Below are 16,157 nucleotides of genomic sequence, written 5' to 3' on the forward strand. Positions count from 1 at the left end.
ATACTTTTTTCTGAATTCTTAGATACATGGACATGGAGATGATGTTTCCAATATCCTGGCTGTTCAGATACCCTTAATCTGCTCTCCTAAAGTGATCTTAACTTCTCTCCTGTTTCATCCATTCAATTCTAAGGTCCCATCCAGAGTTTTCATTGTCAGTAACTTAACTCCACCACGGTTTCATTTTACCTAACTCCCTTTCTGATTTGTTTTTTTTTTTCCCCCCCTTTTTTCAACATGCTTTCTCTCTTATCAGCTATGGATAGGCTGGCAACAAAATTCAGTTTTCCTTCATCTGAGAATGTATTTATTTCCCTTTCACCTTGAAGAACATTTTTGTGGAGTAAAGAACTCTGAATGACATTAGTATGTGAAAACCCTCATGACATTTCCATGGTTTCAGCTGAGAAATCCATTGCATTTGAACTGTTTTGTAAGTAATGGGCCATTTCTCTCTTGCTTCTCCTAGGACTTTTCTGGTTTTTAGTTTTCAAAGTTTGAATATGATGCATTTTGGTATTTGGCTTTTTTAGTTCATTCAGCTTATTGAGTCTTTGACTGTATTATGTCTTGGGCAAAACTGAAACGTTTTAATCCATTTTGTTCAACACTTTCTTATCCCCACCCTCATTCTCATCTCCTTCTAGAATTCTGACATAAATTTAGGTCTTTTGTTACATTCTCTTGTTTCTCATTTTTCCCCCTTTCTTCTCTCTCTCTCTTTTTTTAGGATGTTTTCTCTCTGTTGTTCAAACATGGTGATTTCTACTGTTCTGCTTTCCAGTTGAGTGGATTTTTCTTCTCTCTTCATTCTGCTGTTGAACCCCTATACTGTCTTTTAAAATTTTGGTTATTGTATTTTTTAGTTCTAAAATGTTTATTTAATTCTTTTTTTATATCTTCAGTTCCATTGCTGAAACTTTTAATTTTTTGTTTTACACATGCTCATAATTGCTTTTTGAAGTATGTTTTGGGCTTTTTTTTTTTTTTTGATGGCTGCTTTAAAATTTTGAAAATAATTCTAATATCTTGGTCATTTTAATGATGTCTTTTTAGATTACCCATTCTCATTCAGTTTGAGATCATCCTGGTTATAGTAAAACAATTGATTTTCAAATGAAACCTAGCCATTTGGAGTATTATGTTATGAGACTCTGGATTTTATTTAAACCTCATATTTTGGCTGGTTTTCCCTGCCACCACTCTGGCAGGAATGAAAGTGTCACTACCTTATTACTGCCTGGTGGGAATAGAAGCCCAGGTTCTTAAATTGGCCTCCAATGAATCCTGGGACTGGGGTTCCTCATCACTGCTGGGCAGGGATGAGAGTTCTGGCTCCACATTTGGCTTCCATTGACATCACTCCAGAGGAAGCATGAGAAATAAGGCACCTCTTTCCTCTTTATTGCTTTGTGAGGGATGAAAGTCCAGACTTCCCTCTGCATTGACACAGGTCGGGGATGGGGTGGGGTGGAGCCTGGATAAAAGTCCCAACTCTCTATATGACCATTTCTGACATTACCTTAGTGGAAAGGTTGGGGTGCCCTGTTATAGGCTGAAGAGGGTGGAAGTTTAGACTTTTCACTCTACTTTTACTAGTGTTGATATTAGTATGACCAAAGGTTTTTCCTTAGATTTGGCTGAAATAGAGCAGTTATTGTATAACATTTCTGTCTTGGTAATCTGCCCTGCCCCATTTTTCTTCTTTTGCTTGAACAAAGTTTGTGTTGTGGCTTTATATTTGTACCCATGGTCGTTTCTGAATCACCAGCTTCCTCAGCTCCAAGTCTAGAATATATAAGGCAAAATAAACAAACAAATAACCCAGGTTCTCTTCCTTATTTCATTCCTTGAGTCCTGAAGTCACTTCTCAGTGTGTTTCTTATCTCTGCTTTCAGAGTCTCCTTATGTTTATTTAATATAGAGTGTCTTAGGTGTCTACTTATAATTAACTGGAGGATGCGCTTCTGTTTTCTCAGAAGTGGAAGTCTTCATTTCCACTTCAAAAAGAAAATTGAAATAATCCAAAGAGAACCTCTAAAAACTCCCACAAAATATTTATTCATCTATAATATTTTCACTTGCACACACTTATTCCGTATCCTAATTATCTGTGCTTTTCTCTAAAAAATTCTCACCAACTCTGCATCAGATCCCTTCTAATTTTGCCTATACCAAATTACTGCTTCAACAAATCCTTATTTTTCTTTCATCATCAACATTTCACTTTCTACTTGATCTTTGATTTCCACTTCCGATTTTCTACTAGACCATTACTTTCAACATTTTCTTACCTCAAGTTCTGTTGTCAGATAAACCTTTTGCAGCAAGTGGATAGCTGAGAGTAGTAATCATAATAGACTGAAGGAGAGTAGGGTAGAGTGAAGAGAGATATTATTTGGGGATAGATATTTGCATTTTATTTTGTGTTGTTGTTGTTACTGAATTTTGCTGGGACTTTATCTTAGCCACTGGGGTATCTTTTCATCCTGGAAAAGAAGCCTAGCATAATCAAGGTACTCAGTTAAAATTTTGAATGAGTGTATGAATAAACAGAGAATTACAGGAGACAAAAGGCCAATGATATTGAGACTAAATGAAGTGCTAATATCCAGTAAAAGCATGAAGAGGTCTTTTCTAGTCTTGAGTTCTTATATGTAAATGTATATTGCTTCTTCTTGACATTTTTCTTAAACATTTCCATTTTCTTTTAAGTGTTTTTTTTCACTATCTTTTTATATTATATATGTATATCTTATTGCACTGACTATAATAGACCTCATTTTTAGGGGCAATATTGAGGTACACTGATTTGGAGTCACATAACAACATTTGGATGCAGTAAGGTTCATTCATTGATGGTATTTTTTCCCAAAGACCAGAATGATGATTGTATGCATGAGTGTGTGGATGTGACTTGTCATACATGCTGATGCATTTTACCATTGTATTTTCCAGCTGAAAACAATCATCATAGAAAATTCTCAGCAATTCTAATGGAGCAAATAATAAAGAGGAAAAAGCTTCTCTCTGCATGTTTTCACTTAGTTTTACTAAATACTGAATATCAAAGGTAATTCATCAGGATTCATAGATTTTTGTGGTTTCAGAAGGGATATTTCTCTATTTTATGTAAGTGAAGTTGGAGACAGTCTCTGCTAAAGCTCATTACCTGGCAGCCATCCCCTCCACTCTTCTCTGGGTCCAGAAAGTAAAGATGTATAAACTATGGGAGTGTAAATACCAGCATAGGTATTGAGAGAGAGAGAGAGAACATGACATTTTCTCCCCAAGACCATGCATCTTCATACTGAGTTAAGAGGATTCATGTCCATGATTTCAAAGTTAGAAAGGGTAGGGAAATGCAAAGTGTTTAACATATTTTAGGAAAGATACTAAGAATACTGTGTTCTAGAGCAGTGGTCCCCAACGTTGGCACCAAGAATTGATTTCGTAGAAAACTATTTTTCCACTGATCAGAGGTTGGGAAGGGGGTTTAGGGATGATTCAAGCACATTTACATTTATCGTGAACTTTATTTCTAATTTAAGGCCATAGTTAATCTGACAAGAGGTACCAATCCACAGCCTGGAGGTTGGGGACCCCTATTGTAGACCACGTAATCTTACACTACAACTTCATTTTTCATGGTTTAGTTTGTTTCCGTATTGATGGGACTTTTGCTGCTGCTAAGTCACTTCAGTCATGTCTGACTCTGTATGACCCCATAGACGGCAGCCCACCAGGCTCCCCCATCCCTGGGACTCTCCAGAAAAGAACACTGGAGTGGGTTGCCATTTCCTTCTCCAATGCATGAAAGTGAAAAGTGAAAGGGAAGTCGCTCAGTCGTGTCCAACTCTTCGCGACCCCATGGACCTCAGCCTACCAGGCTCCTCAGTCCATGGGATTTTTCCAGGCAAGAGTACTGGAGTGGGGTGCCATTGCCTTCTCCAGATGGGACTTTTACTCATACCCAAATCAGTCAATGTTTGATGTGCTTCACTGTATGATAAGGAACAGAAAAGAAACAGGAATATTGTCCCTGCCACTAGGAATGCTGCAAGTCCTTGCTATAAAGAATTTATATTACTGATGATTTTTTTATTTATAGGCTACTGTCTAAAATATTTTAAACAAACAAACAAAAAAAGGCTTAAAGAGTCTTGGCATTAGAAGAGAACCTTAAAGGACATTTAATTTAGCTATTATCTAGAACATGCTCTTTATGCTACATGATGTTCTTACAATTCCTTTTAGTTTTCCATGGCTCACACACTAAAGGCTCTAATAGAAGGAGGAAATATGTGTATTTGATATTGTTTAAACCAGGATTTCCCAATATTTTTGACCAGTATACTTTTTTTTTATTTTCTACAGCTATTAAAATGTAGTTTAAGAAACATACCACAATGTCCTCTGTAGGTAATGTACTATATTTGGACTGTGAACAAGTACTTTCTTATGTTGAAATATTTTTCTTTGTAATTTCTGACTACACAAAGCCATAAAACAGTGAACTGAATAAACTGAAAAGTTTTGAGCTTTAATTTCTCCTTTATAGAAAAACTAAAGCCTAGGTTTTCATTTGCTTTCTTGGTCTGGTTTATTGTCATGATACAATTTACCCTTTCTGGGGTATGTCTATGGTTTTAGCAAATGTAAACAGTGTCACCACTGCTACAATCAAGATACAGAATATCCCCATGACTCTAAAGAGTTTCCTTGGGCTCTTGGGTTGTCAGTCTCCTCCCTATACCCAGCCCTTGAGAAACAGGTCTAATTTCTGCCACTACGAATTTGCATTTTTTAGAATTTCATAGAGATTGAATCATATGATTATGTACCCCTCTGAATCTGACTTCTTTCACTTAAATGCTTTTGAGATTTATCACAATTACTCTTTGTAGCAGTGGCTTATGTCTTTTTGTGACTGACCATTACTCTTGCCTGGAAAATCCCATGGATGGAGGAGCCTGGCAGGCTACAGTTCATGGGGTCGCTACGAGTTGGATACCACTGAGCGACTTCACTTTCACTTTTCACTTTCATGCACTGGGGAAGGAAATGGCAACCCACTCCAGTGTTCTTGCCTGGAGAATCCCAGGGACGGGGGAGGCTGGTGGGCTGCCGTCTCTGGGGTCACACAGTCGGACACGACTGAAGTGACCTAGCAGCAGCAGCAGTAGTCTGATATGTGATGTATCAAATATTATCCATTCACCATTTGTTGGATATGTTGATTATTTCCAGTTTGGGGCCATTCCATATGAAGCAACTATCAATATTTACCAATAAATATATGTTGAAAATGTTTCATTTTACTTGAGTAAAAATCTAGAAGAGATATTGCTGGATCTTGATAAGTAAGTATTTACCTTTATACAAAATACCCCAAGTGTTTCCAAAATGGGCTGTATTATATCACAGTCTCTTATAAAAATAGACTGTATTATGCTACAGTCTCACTAACAACATATGAGAGCTCAAGATTGCTCTACTTTCTTGCCTCACCAGAACTTGGAACTGTCACTGAAAAAAAAAAAGAAAGAAAACAATGTTAGCCATTCTAGTAGGTGTTTAGAAGTCACAGTGCAATTTTTGTTTGAGTTTTCCTAGTATATAATGATGATGACTATCTTTTTACATGTTTTTTGGCATTTGTATCATTTTCATGAAGTGTTCAAATATTCTGCCTATTTTTATGATATTTTTTATCTTGCAACGTTGAGTCACAGATTAATTTATTCTGGACACAAGTCTTTATCACATAGATGTTTACACATACTTTGTTCTTGTCTGTAGCTGTCTTTTAGCTTTTTATGTGTCTTCAAAGGGCCAAGTTTGTGTTTTGTTTTGGTTTTAATTTTGATGAAGTCCTATTTACCAATTTTTATTTTATGTGGCATTTTTTAAATCCTGTTTAACAAATCTTTAACTGAAGATCAGAGGTGTTTTGTTATGTTTTCCCTTGAATTACATCGATTTATAGTTTACATTTTGATATATGATGTATTACTTTAAAAACTGATTTTATATATTATGTGAAACATAAATCAAGAAGGCCTAGTTCATTTTTAAAAAGATTAATTTGTCATAAATATATGCTTTTACGATTAGATTTTACATTCTATTCTACAACATGTATACAGGTATCACACTGGTATTAGGTAATGTGAGCCATCCAAAGTTGTTCTTTTTCAAAAGCGTTTGGTTGTTCTAGTCCATGTTGTCTCAGCTGTGGAATTATTGGCATTTTATACCAGATAATTCTTGGTTGTACAGGATGTCATGGTCATCGTAGGATGTTTAGCAGCATTTCTGGCTCCTGCCTTAGAGCGTACAGCTAAATATCACCTGTTCTTTTTCAGTCACTCAGTCATGTCCAACACTTTGTGACCGCATGTATTGCAGCATGCCAGACTTCCCTGTCCTTCACGTCTCCTGGAGTTTGCTCAAATTCACATCCATTGAATTGGTGATGCCATCCAACCATCTCATCCTTTGTTGTCCCCTTCTCCTCCTGCTCTCAATCTTTCCCAGCATCAGGGTCTTTTCCATGAGTTGGTTCTTTGCATTGAGTGGCCAAATATTGGAGCTTCAGCTTTAGCATCAGTCCTTCCAATGAATATTCAAGGTTGATTTCCTTTAGGATTGAAGACTTCTTCAGCACCACAGTTTGAAAGCACCAATTTTTAGACTCTCAGCCTTCTTTATGGTCCAACTCTCATATGACTCTCTTTGTGGTCCAACTCTCACATGACTCCTGGAGAAAGTACAGCTTTGACTACATGGACTATGTCAGAAAAATTATGTCTCTGTTTTTTAATATGCTGTCTATGTTTGTCATAGCTTTTCTTCCTAAGAGCATTTCATTTCATGGCTGTAGTCACTGTCCACAGTGATTTTGTCTGCTTAATCCTTATCTATAATCTGTTTCTTCCATCAAATGATTTTTGAAGAGACATTTTGAAAAATAAGCCATTCAATAAAATAATCAGAGTTTCCTTTAAATTACAAAACTTAAAATGTTTTCTATCCAACAATTTATTATTTTAATTTGTATCAGGAGTCTAAATAGCAATCACGTAACTTTGAGTCTATGGAAACACAGGCAGAATTCTTTATCTCCTCCCGGTGGCTGACACGTAGACTAAAGCTTTACTCTATAGAACATTTAGCACTCAGTGCCCTCTCCTTCCATTTGTAAATCTCTGTGCTATTGATAAGTTGTATACCAACAGAAGTTTAGTCAAAGTAGCAAGAGAATTATGTTACATGTGATTAAAAAACACATTTTTTCTCTTTATGTTTTTGCAGGTTTCAAGAAATTGCTAGTTATATTTGAAACCTTATATTAGTTATAATGGTCAAATTAGATTATGTGTATGAAATCATATTTTGAGCTATACGATGAGAGATAAATGTTAGTAATGTAATTTATAGATCCAATATGCTCCATAAATACTTTTTGGATTGGCAGTGCATTTAGGGATGCAGAAAATTTCTGTAGAACCTTAAAAGCCTTGAGAGAAAAGGAAAACAAGCTATGTTTTACTGCTTTGATTTTATCCTAGTTATTATTACATAAAATATGTATTTATTATTACATAAAATACCTTGGAAAAAAATAGCAAGCAATTAGGAAAATGTTGCTCTTGTGAGAGTCAGTGTAATCTTTTAAATGTCATCCAACCAATGTACATAGTGCCTAAGGAATGTTTGCACTTTGAAGGAATTTTTGCAGGTTATTTTCAATAAGAAATATGTGAAGAACTCCAAAATGACAAAAAGATTTCAGTGGGTCTGAAGTGCCTAACACCACCTATAGGAAGGATGATGTTTCTTTCCTGTGTTAGTGTTCAGTCTTTGCTTCCTTCCTCTGTCTTCTTGCAAATATTTTTGAATAGAAATCTGCAGAGACAACTTAGTTATACACTCATCATATTTCTTTATTTAGTATTACGTTGGAGCCTTTGGTCAATGATCATGATAATTTTGATTTGAACAGGAAAATTACTTTGAATCCTACCCGTTACAAACTGATTCAAAGGGCAATAGATTTTGTAAGCACACACATAGATACACCATCTAGATGTGAATATTAATACATATTATATATAGTGTCTACTATTATCTTTTGTCATCAATTCTGTCATGATATATTTAATGCCTTTTATGATAGTCTCTTTGAGAATGATTGAAAATTTTAAAATACACTTACTTCTGTGACAAATTACTTTTGTATTCAAAGAATTCAGGATACCTTTTATATTACAAAAGTTTTCTTAAGAAATATAGAACTATATATACCTGGGCACAAGAGATTGGCATTTGAAGATAGGCTAAATGACCATCAAGCACTCACCAAACGAACTAGCGCAAAATTTTTTTAAAAATACCAATTAATGCAAATGTAGGCAAGTCCTTCACATTTTAACATATTTCTGAATATCTTCTAAAAGGACAAGTTAAAAGAAAAAAAATAAAAACAAGCGAATCTTCAAGTTTGAACTATATAAACACTAAAAACAAAAAAAAATGTGGATTCGTTAGCCAAGGGTAAATTTCTCTTTATTTATATCTGTACCCAGCTGGCTGTGGGTGGTATCTCATTCCTGGAAATTCTATCTTGAAAAGTAAATGCTTCGGGGAATATTCATTTAGCTATGAACAGTGGTGTCTCCAGCTCTGAAATGTCATTTTGAGAAGTCCCTGACGCAACAGAGAGAAATGCGGCTGTGCTTTGGCAGACTCTGTAATGCTCAGTTCTCAAATTAATGGGTTTTGTCAGGTACTGATGGCTTTGTTGACCATGCTGTACACTGTGATGTGCCTGATGTGACTGGGCTTATGCCATATCCGTACTGATGGGATTACTGTCATTAGTATCATTAATATGCACACATTCTCCTTGATCTCTGGATCTGTTTGGAATTTTCAGAGGAGCTGATTGTTTGTAAGGCTTCAAACTGATGAACATGCTTGTTTTAATTTTTAAAGCAAGAGCAATGTATTATTAACAGGTTTGGGAGTGAGTTGGACATTAAAATGATGTGGTTTAGAACGAAATGCATTTGTTTTTGTATGCGCACTTTTGGTTTGTGATATTATCTCATTTGTTACTATCTCTGCTTATGTTTTAGTACTTTGATGTCACCGATTATATTATAATGGAATGTCCAGGCTTTTATGAATCAATTAATAAACCAGGTTAAAGAAGGAAAAAGCCTTCCTCTATTGATTGATTTTTGAATATCTTTTATTCTTATTTACTAAAAGTAAAATATTGTCATATTAGGCAACTTGAAAAACTGGAGTAAGAAAGCCCAAACAAAACGATGTACAACCCTTATTCCCACAGATGTTTTTTTATATTCTGTATCTGCTTGTCTTTCCCAGCTTAGGGAAGTCTGTGAAAACAAAGTTGGGTCTCTAAGAATGAGGCCTTGAACTCTCTCCTAGGTTGGTGTTGAACCATGTCCTCACACACTGATTCAATAAAAGATTGGAGATGATATCTCTAAGCACAGGCAATGAGAGGTATCCTGTTAAACTATGAAATAAGTTATGTTGGTACATTGTGCCTGGATCTCAGTTCTTGGAGCTGTCCTCTTGCTTGTGCATGCTTCTGATACCCCTGGCAACAGATGTCTCCTGGTCCCTTGGCCCCCTATTCCAAGCCCTCCCACTACCACATGTGAACTCTATTGGTGTCAGGATTGAGTCACATGTCCAATCTCCCAGGCTTACAACTTCTTCCCTGATTGTCCCTCATTCTTCTCTTGGACCTTAGATGACTTATAAAGCGCTACTTGGTTTGGCTCTGGGCTTCCACTCCAAACTGATCTGCTATCATCTTCCCTTTTTTTCAGTGAGAACCAGTTTCATGTTATTCTGTTTTTGTTTGTTTCCCCTTATAACACATCAAGATCATTTCCTACTCAGGGCTCTGTACTGTGTTAACACATCTGGAGTGTTCATACCCTTGATCTTTACTGGTTGCTAGCCTGGATGTAACCTCTCAGGTCTTCCTTGACTGCCTTGTTCAAGTAACTCTTTAGTAAGAAAACCTTTCCTTTTCTTGATTCCATTTTTATTTTTTTAATTGAAGAATAGTTGATTTACAATGTTGTGTTTCAGGTATTCAGTGAATCATATATATATATATGTATATATATATATTCTTTTTCAGATTCTTTTCTATTATAGGTAATTACAAGATACTGAATATAGTTACCAGTGCTATACAGTAGGTCCTTATTGTTCATTTATTTTCTGTATAGTAGTGCGTATCTGTTAATTTCAAACTCCTAATTTATTCCTCCCTATCCCATCTCCTCTAAAAGTAGAGTTACTATATGAACCAGCATATCCACTGCTAGGCATATATCCAGAAAATGTGAAATCCTAATTCTAAAGGATATATGCACCCCAATGTCCGTGCATGTGTGCGTGTGTATGTGTATGTGTTAGCCAGTTAGTTGTGTCTGACTCTTTGCAACCCCATGAACTGTAGCCTGCCAGGCTCCTCTGTCCATGGGATTCTCCAGGCAAGAATACTAGAGCGGGTTGCCATTTCCTTCTCCACCAGTGTTCATAGAGCACTATTTTCAATAGCCAGGAAATAGAAGAAACCTAAATGTTCCTCAACAGATGAGTGGGTAAAGAATATATAGTACACATATACAGTGGAATATTACTCATGGAAAAAAATGAAATAATTCCATTTGCAATAACATGGATGGACCTTAGAGATTATCATATTAAGTGAAGACAGAGAAATACAAATAGTATATGATATCACTTACATGTGGAATCTAAAAAATGATACAAATAAACTTATTTACAAAAGAGAAATTGACTCACAGACATGGAAAACAAACTTATGGATCTCATTTTTTAATAGCATACTTTGTCTAAAATTGCTTGTGTGTTAATAAATTTATTGTCTATCTTGATTCTTGCCCACTGCCCTCTGCTTATTCTTACACTATAATTTACGTTCCATGTAAATAGGAGTTTGTTTCATTCACCTCTATGTTTCCCTTGTTTGTATTAGTCTTGCAATTCATGGGGTTGCAAAGAGTTGGACATGACTGAGGGACTGAACTGAACTGAACTGAGCACAGAGAAAGTATCTGAATGATACTTTCAGAAAGTATCTGAATGATACTTTCAGAAAGTATCAGAAATGCTAAATGGATGCTGGTTATTAGAGCTTGGTTATCCCATAGGATGAGTGTGATTATTGAATAAGTTCCAGATCATGGAATCTTGAGAGTCTTTTTACACTCTTTTGGGACAATGGAGGGTTCATCTCCAAAAACAAAAAGGCTCTCCACTTTCCCCAGAGAAAATGAGAAATAATTTTCATTCCTTCCTAATATAAATATGTGAATACTACAGTATAACTTTAATGACTTATTATATTTTATCATATGGATATAACACATTTTAAATCACCAATCCCTTAGTTTTGGTCACCTGGTTTTATTCCTTCTATCTTTTCTGTATTGTCAGTGTCATCTCCATGGATATCTTTGTACATATGTCTTCTGTACACTTTTTATAATTTCCTCCAGCTACATTGCTTGAAATCAAATTGCTGTATTAAAATGGATTCCCCTCTTTGAATACTTCCCATACTATTATATGATAATCTATCTCTTAACATACTAATATTTGAGACACATAAAAAAATAGATCTTTTCAGAAAAGTTTAGAAGTCTTGAATCCACTTGTGAACTTTCTAGTTTTAATTTCAATTTAACTGCATTATTAAAGTGAATAAAGATTGATTTTTTTTCCCAGAAGAGCCAGAGAAAGTAATTTGTCTGTCTCACTCTATAGCCAGTGCAACCAAAGTAGGAATGTGACTGGCATCAATTTGTCACTATTCTTTTGCTCTTATTTACTACATTACTCTTTAAATAAATGAAGTTCAGAAGAAACTAGGCTCAAGATATACCAAAAAAGAAATAGTATCCATATTGCTCACAGTGTTAATAAATAGAATCCTTTAAGCCTACTTACAGAGATGTGACTCTTTTCCCAAAAGTTAAACTTTATGTTTTCTCTCGAAAGGATGGCAATTCCTTGATATAAGACTGTAAGAATGCTTTCCAATGCAAGAGGGTTTTTCTCCCCCAACATGGCATGAGCAAAGGAATGCATTGCACTTGCTGCCCTGTGAAAAACACCAATTATATTATGTTCCAAAAATGTCTCAATTAAAAAGAAAGGAAGGCATAATATTTGTCATTTGTGGTCATATTCTTAACATAAAACTTCCCTGGTGCCTCAGACGGTAAAGCATCTGCCTACAATGCGGGAGACCCGGGTTTGATCCCTGGGTTGGGAAGATCCCCCAGAGAAGGAAATGGCAACCCACTCCAGTACTCTTCCCTGGAAAAATCCCATGGACTGGTAGGCTACAGTTTGTGGGGTCGCAAAGAGTCAGACACGACTGAGTGACTTCACTTTCACTTTTTCACTTTATCTTAACATACAGTCCAGCAATCACACTCAGATATTTACACAATTGACTTGAAAACTCCTGTCTACACAGAAACCTACACAAATATTAATAGCAGTTTTATTTATAATTGTCAAAACATGGAAACAAAACAAGACATCCTTAAACAGATGAATGGATAAACGAATTGTGTTCCGTGCATACAACGAAATACTATTTAGTGATATAAAGAAATGCTCTATCAAGACACAAAAAGGCCTGGAGGAACTATAAGTGCATATTACTCTAGTAAAAGAAGCCTATGTGAAAAGGCTGTATACTGTATAATACAAACTATATGACATTCTGAGGCAAACCTATAGAGACAGTAGGAACATGGGGTTCCACAACCACAGACAGTGGTTGCCAGGGACATAGAGGGAGAGAGATAAGAATGAATAGAGATTTTTAGTTCTTTTTAGTTCAGTGAAACTATATTATAGATACTATAATATATGACATTATATATTTGGGAAAATGCACAGAACTGTACAACATAAAGATCAAGCCTTAATATGAACTGTGAACTTCAGTTATAATAAGTGATTGACACTGACTTGTTAATTGTCACAAATGTACCACTAAAGCAATATGTTCATAAAAGGGGAAACTGTATGCTGGGAAATAGTGATATATGGAAACATTTAGTGCTACCTTCTCTATTTTTCTGTAAATCTAAACTGTTCTAAAAATGATGTCATAAATTTTAAGAAAGAATGAAGAGTGGCTTTTTCCTCCTATGTTTATCTCCATTATGGTCTAGTGACTGGTTATACCTAATCTTTTTTTTTTTTTTTGATAGAACCATTTAATCTATTTGATACTACAAACCCTCTGACATAGGCTTTTTAAATTAGGTGATTGTACCAGACCACCTGACCTGCCTCTTGAGAAACCTATATGCAGGTCAGAAAGCAACAGTTAGAACAGGACATGGGACAACAGACTGATTTCAAATAGGAAAAAGAGTATGTCAAGGCTGTATATAGTCACCCTGCTTATTTAACTTATATGCAGAGTACATCATGAGAAACACTGGGCTGGAGGAAGCACAAGCTGGAATCAAGATTGCCAGGAGAAATATCAATACTTCAGATATGCAGATGGCACCACCCTTATGGCAGAAAGTGAAGAAGAACTAAAGAGCCTCCTGATGAAAGTGAAAGAGGAGAGTGAAAAAGTTGGCTTAAAGCTCAACATTCAGAAAACTAAGATCATGGCATCCAGTCCCATCACTCCATGGCAAATAGATGGGGAAACAGTGGAAACAGTGGCTGCCTTTATTTTTGGGTTCCAAAATCACTGCAGATGGTGATTGGAGCCATGAAATTAAAAGACACTGCTTGGAAGGAAAGTTATGACCAACCTAGACAGCATATTCAAAGGGAGAGACATTACTTTGCCAACAAAGATCTGTCTAGTCAAAGCTATGGTTTTTCCAGCAGTCATGTATGGATGTGAGAGTTGGATCATAAAGAAAGCTGAGCGCCGAAGAATTGATGCTTTTGAATTGTGTTGTTGGAGAAGACTCTTGAGAGTCCCTTGGACAGCAAGGAGATCCAACCAGTCCATCCTAAAGCAGATCAGTCCTGGGTGTTCATTGGAAGAACTGATGTTGAAGCTTAAACTCCAGTACTTTGGCCACCTGATGTGGGAAGAGCTGACTCATTGGGGAAGACCTTGATGCTGGGAAAGATTGAGGGCAGGAGGAGAAGGGGATGACAGAGGATGAGATGGTTGGATGGCATCACCAACTCAATGCACATGGGTTTAGATACACTCTGGGAGTTGTGATGGATAGGGAGGCCTGGCGTGCTGCAGCTCATGGGGTCAGAAAGAGTTGGACATGACTGAGCCATTGAACTGAAATGAACTATATCAACCAATCATTTTCCTCATTGTCAGGCTCTCTCCTGGTCTTCTGGAGCCCTGTTAAAGCTTCAGACTGATTTTCTGAATCATTATCTTTTTCTTGCTTGTTTGGACTTATATTTCTGTGCCACAGGTGTATTAGATATAGTTTCATCTGAAAAATGGCAGAGAAAATGTTGAGCATGTAAAACTTTTCATTTTAGGTTGCTAAGTAGTCAGTATTATATATCTGATGTTAAAGGGAAAAAAATAATAACAATGTCTGTAAGTCTTCTAGATCTCTTTCAAACCACTTAAAAAATGTCACTGATCTTGATGTTATCCTGCCTGAGAAGTTAAGTAAGTAATATAACAATAACAGTTTTCTTGACACTCTAATTCCATATTACGAAAAAATTAGCTCCCTATCTTAAAGCAAATGAAGTGATAATATGTTGATTTTTAGAGAAATGCTTGCCATCTAAACATTTAATTTTCTAAACTAAATTAATTTGACAGCAGGATAACTGGCTCTCAACTGGGCTCTCTTTTACTTGGATTTAGGTTTGTAATGTGATGGACACAAGAAGAGAAGGAAAACCATTAAATATAGTAATTGCACTTTCCTCTGTAATTCATTACAAACACATTCATAAAAAATTGATGCTACCCTATAATTATCATCATAATAATTCCAGTATGTCATTCTATCATGTTATTCCATTCTATGGAAATCATATTTGTCGGACTCCACGCCGTTCAGTGTTTCTTTAGTATTATCTGTTGCACCTGCTTTTCTCGTATCATGAAAGTTTAGATACAGTAAACTATGTACCCTGTCTTATTCATGCTGCATTAATTAGAGCAGTATTTTTCTTCCTTAGAGGATGAATAATGCCTAAAGATGATAGTTCTGTGACTACATGTTGATAACTAAATTCCTGTAGAACACCTTGAATTGCAAGTGCATGAAAGCTCAATAGTAGGGCTTTGAACCTGTCACCTTGTCTTTTCTCAGCTCTGACTCAGCACCAATGTTGTATATTTATGGAAGGAAGTCCATTTGAAGTAGCAAGCTTTTGGTCCATTTGATGTTTTATGTTTCCTCTCCTTTCAGTTAGATTTGTATTTGTCCAGAAGACCTATTTTTGTGATATAATGAGTACACATTCAAAGCATTTGCTTTGAGTTATCCTAAACCTTGTTTCTTCCAATTTAATAATTAAGAAACGTTTGACTAACAACCATGATATCATAATTTGCTAATAGAACAATAGATTTTGAGGGAAAAAAGACCCTATTATTTTGAACTAAAGTTTTTTTCTAACAACATTGATAGAGAAATTCAACTCTAAGCTACAATTTCATTGAGTTATTTAATTGTTTTCTTCTTGTCCAGATCTCTAAATTTTTGAAATTCTTTTAAAGGAATTTCTCTAAGCAAAGAACTATACCTGAAATGAAATTATAATTGATAATTTACTTTTAAAGTATTGAGATAGTCTCTTCATTCATAGAAATATATATGAGTGTGTGCATATATGTACACATATATGTGTGTATATAAATATATATATGTATATCTATATGTATATATATATATATATATATAGAGAGAGAGAGAGAGACAGACAGACAGACAGACAGACAGACAGAGCTTACATTTTTTAGTTATAGATTTGTTTAATTTATTCCATCTTCCCTGGTGGCTCAGACGGTAAAAGCATCTGCCTACAATGCAGGAGACCCAGGTTCAATCCCTGGGTTGGGAAGATCTCCTGGAGAAGGAAAT

General features: G+C 35.7%; 1 protein-coding gene and 1 non-coding gene across 2 annotated transcripts in view; both read left to right on the forward strand.

The window, feature by feature from the left end:
• ZNF804B (zinc finger protein 804B) overlaps positions 1-16,157 on the forward strand; it is a 580,773-nt gene that overhangs the window by 204,436 nt on the left and 360,180 nt on the right. The gene's annotated exons all lie outside the window — the stretch shown is intronic.
• Positions 16,065-16,137, forward strand: TRNAC-ACA (transfer RNA cysteine (anticodon ACA)). Its single transcript has one exon. It is a non-coding gene; the product is annotated as a tRNA-Cys (tRNA).

This window comes from Capricornis sumatraensis, chromosome 5 (genome assembly GCF_032405125.1).
Source record: "Capricornis sumatraensis isolate serow.1 chromosome 5, serow.2, whole genome shotgun sequence".
Taxonomy (NCBI): domain Eukaryota; kingdom Metazoa; phylum Chordata; class Mammalia; order Artiodactyla; family Bovidae; genus Capricornis; species Capricornis sumatraensis.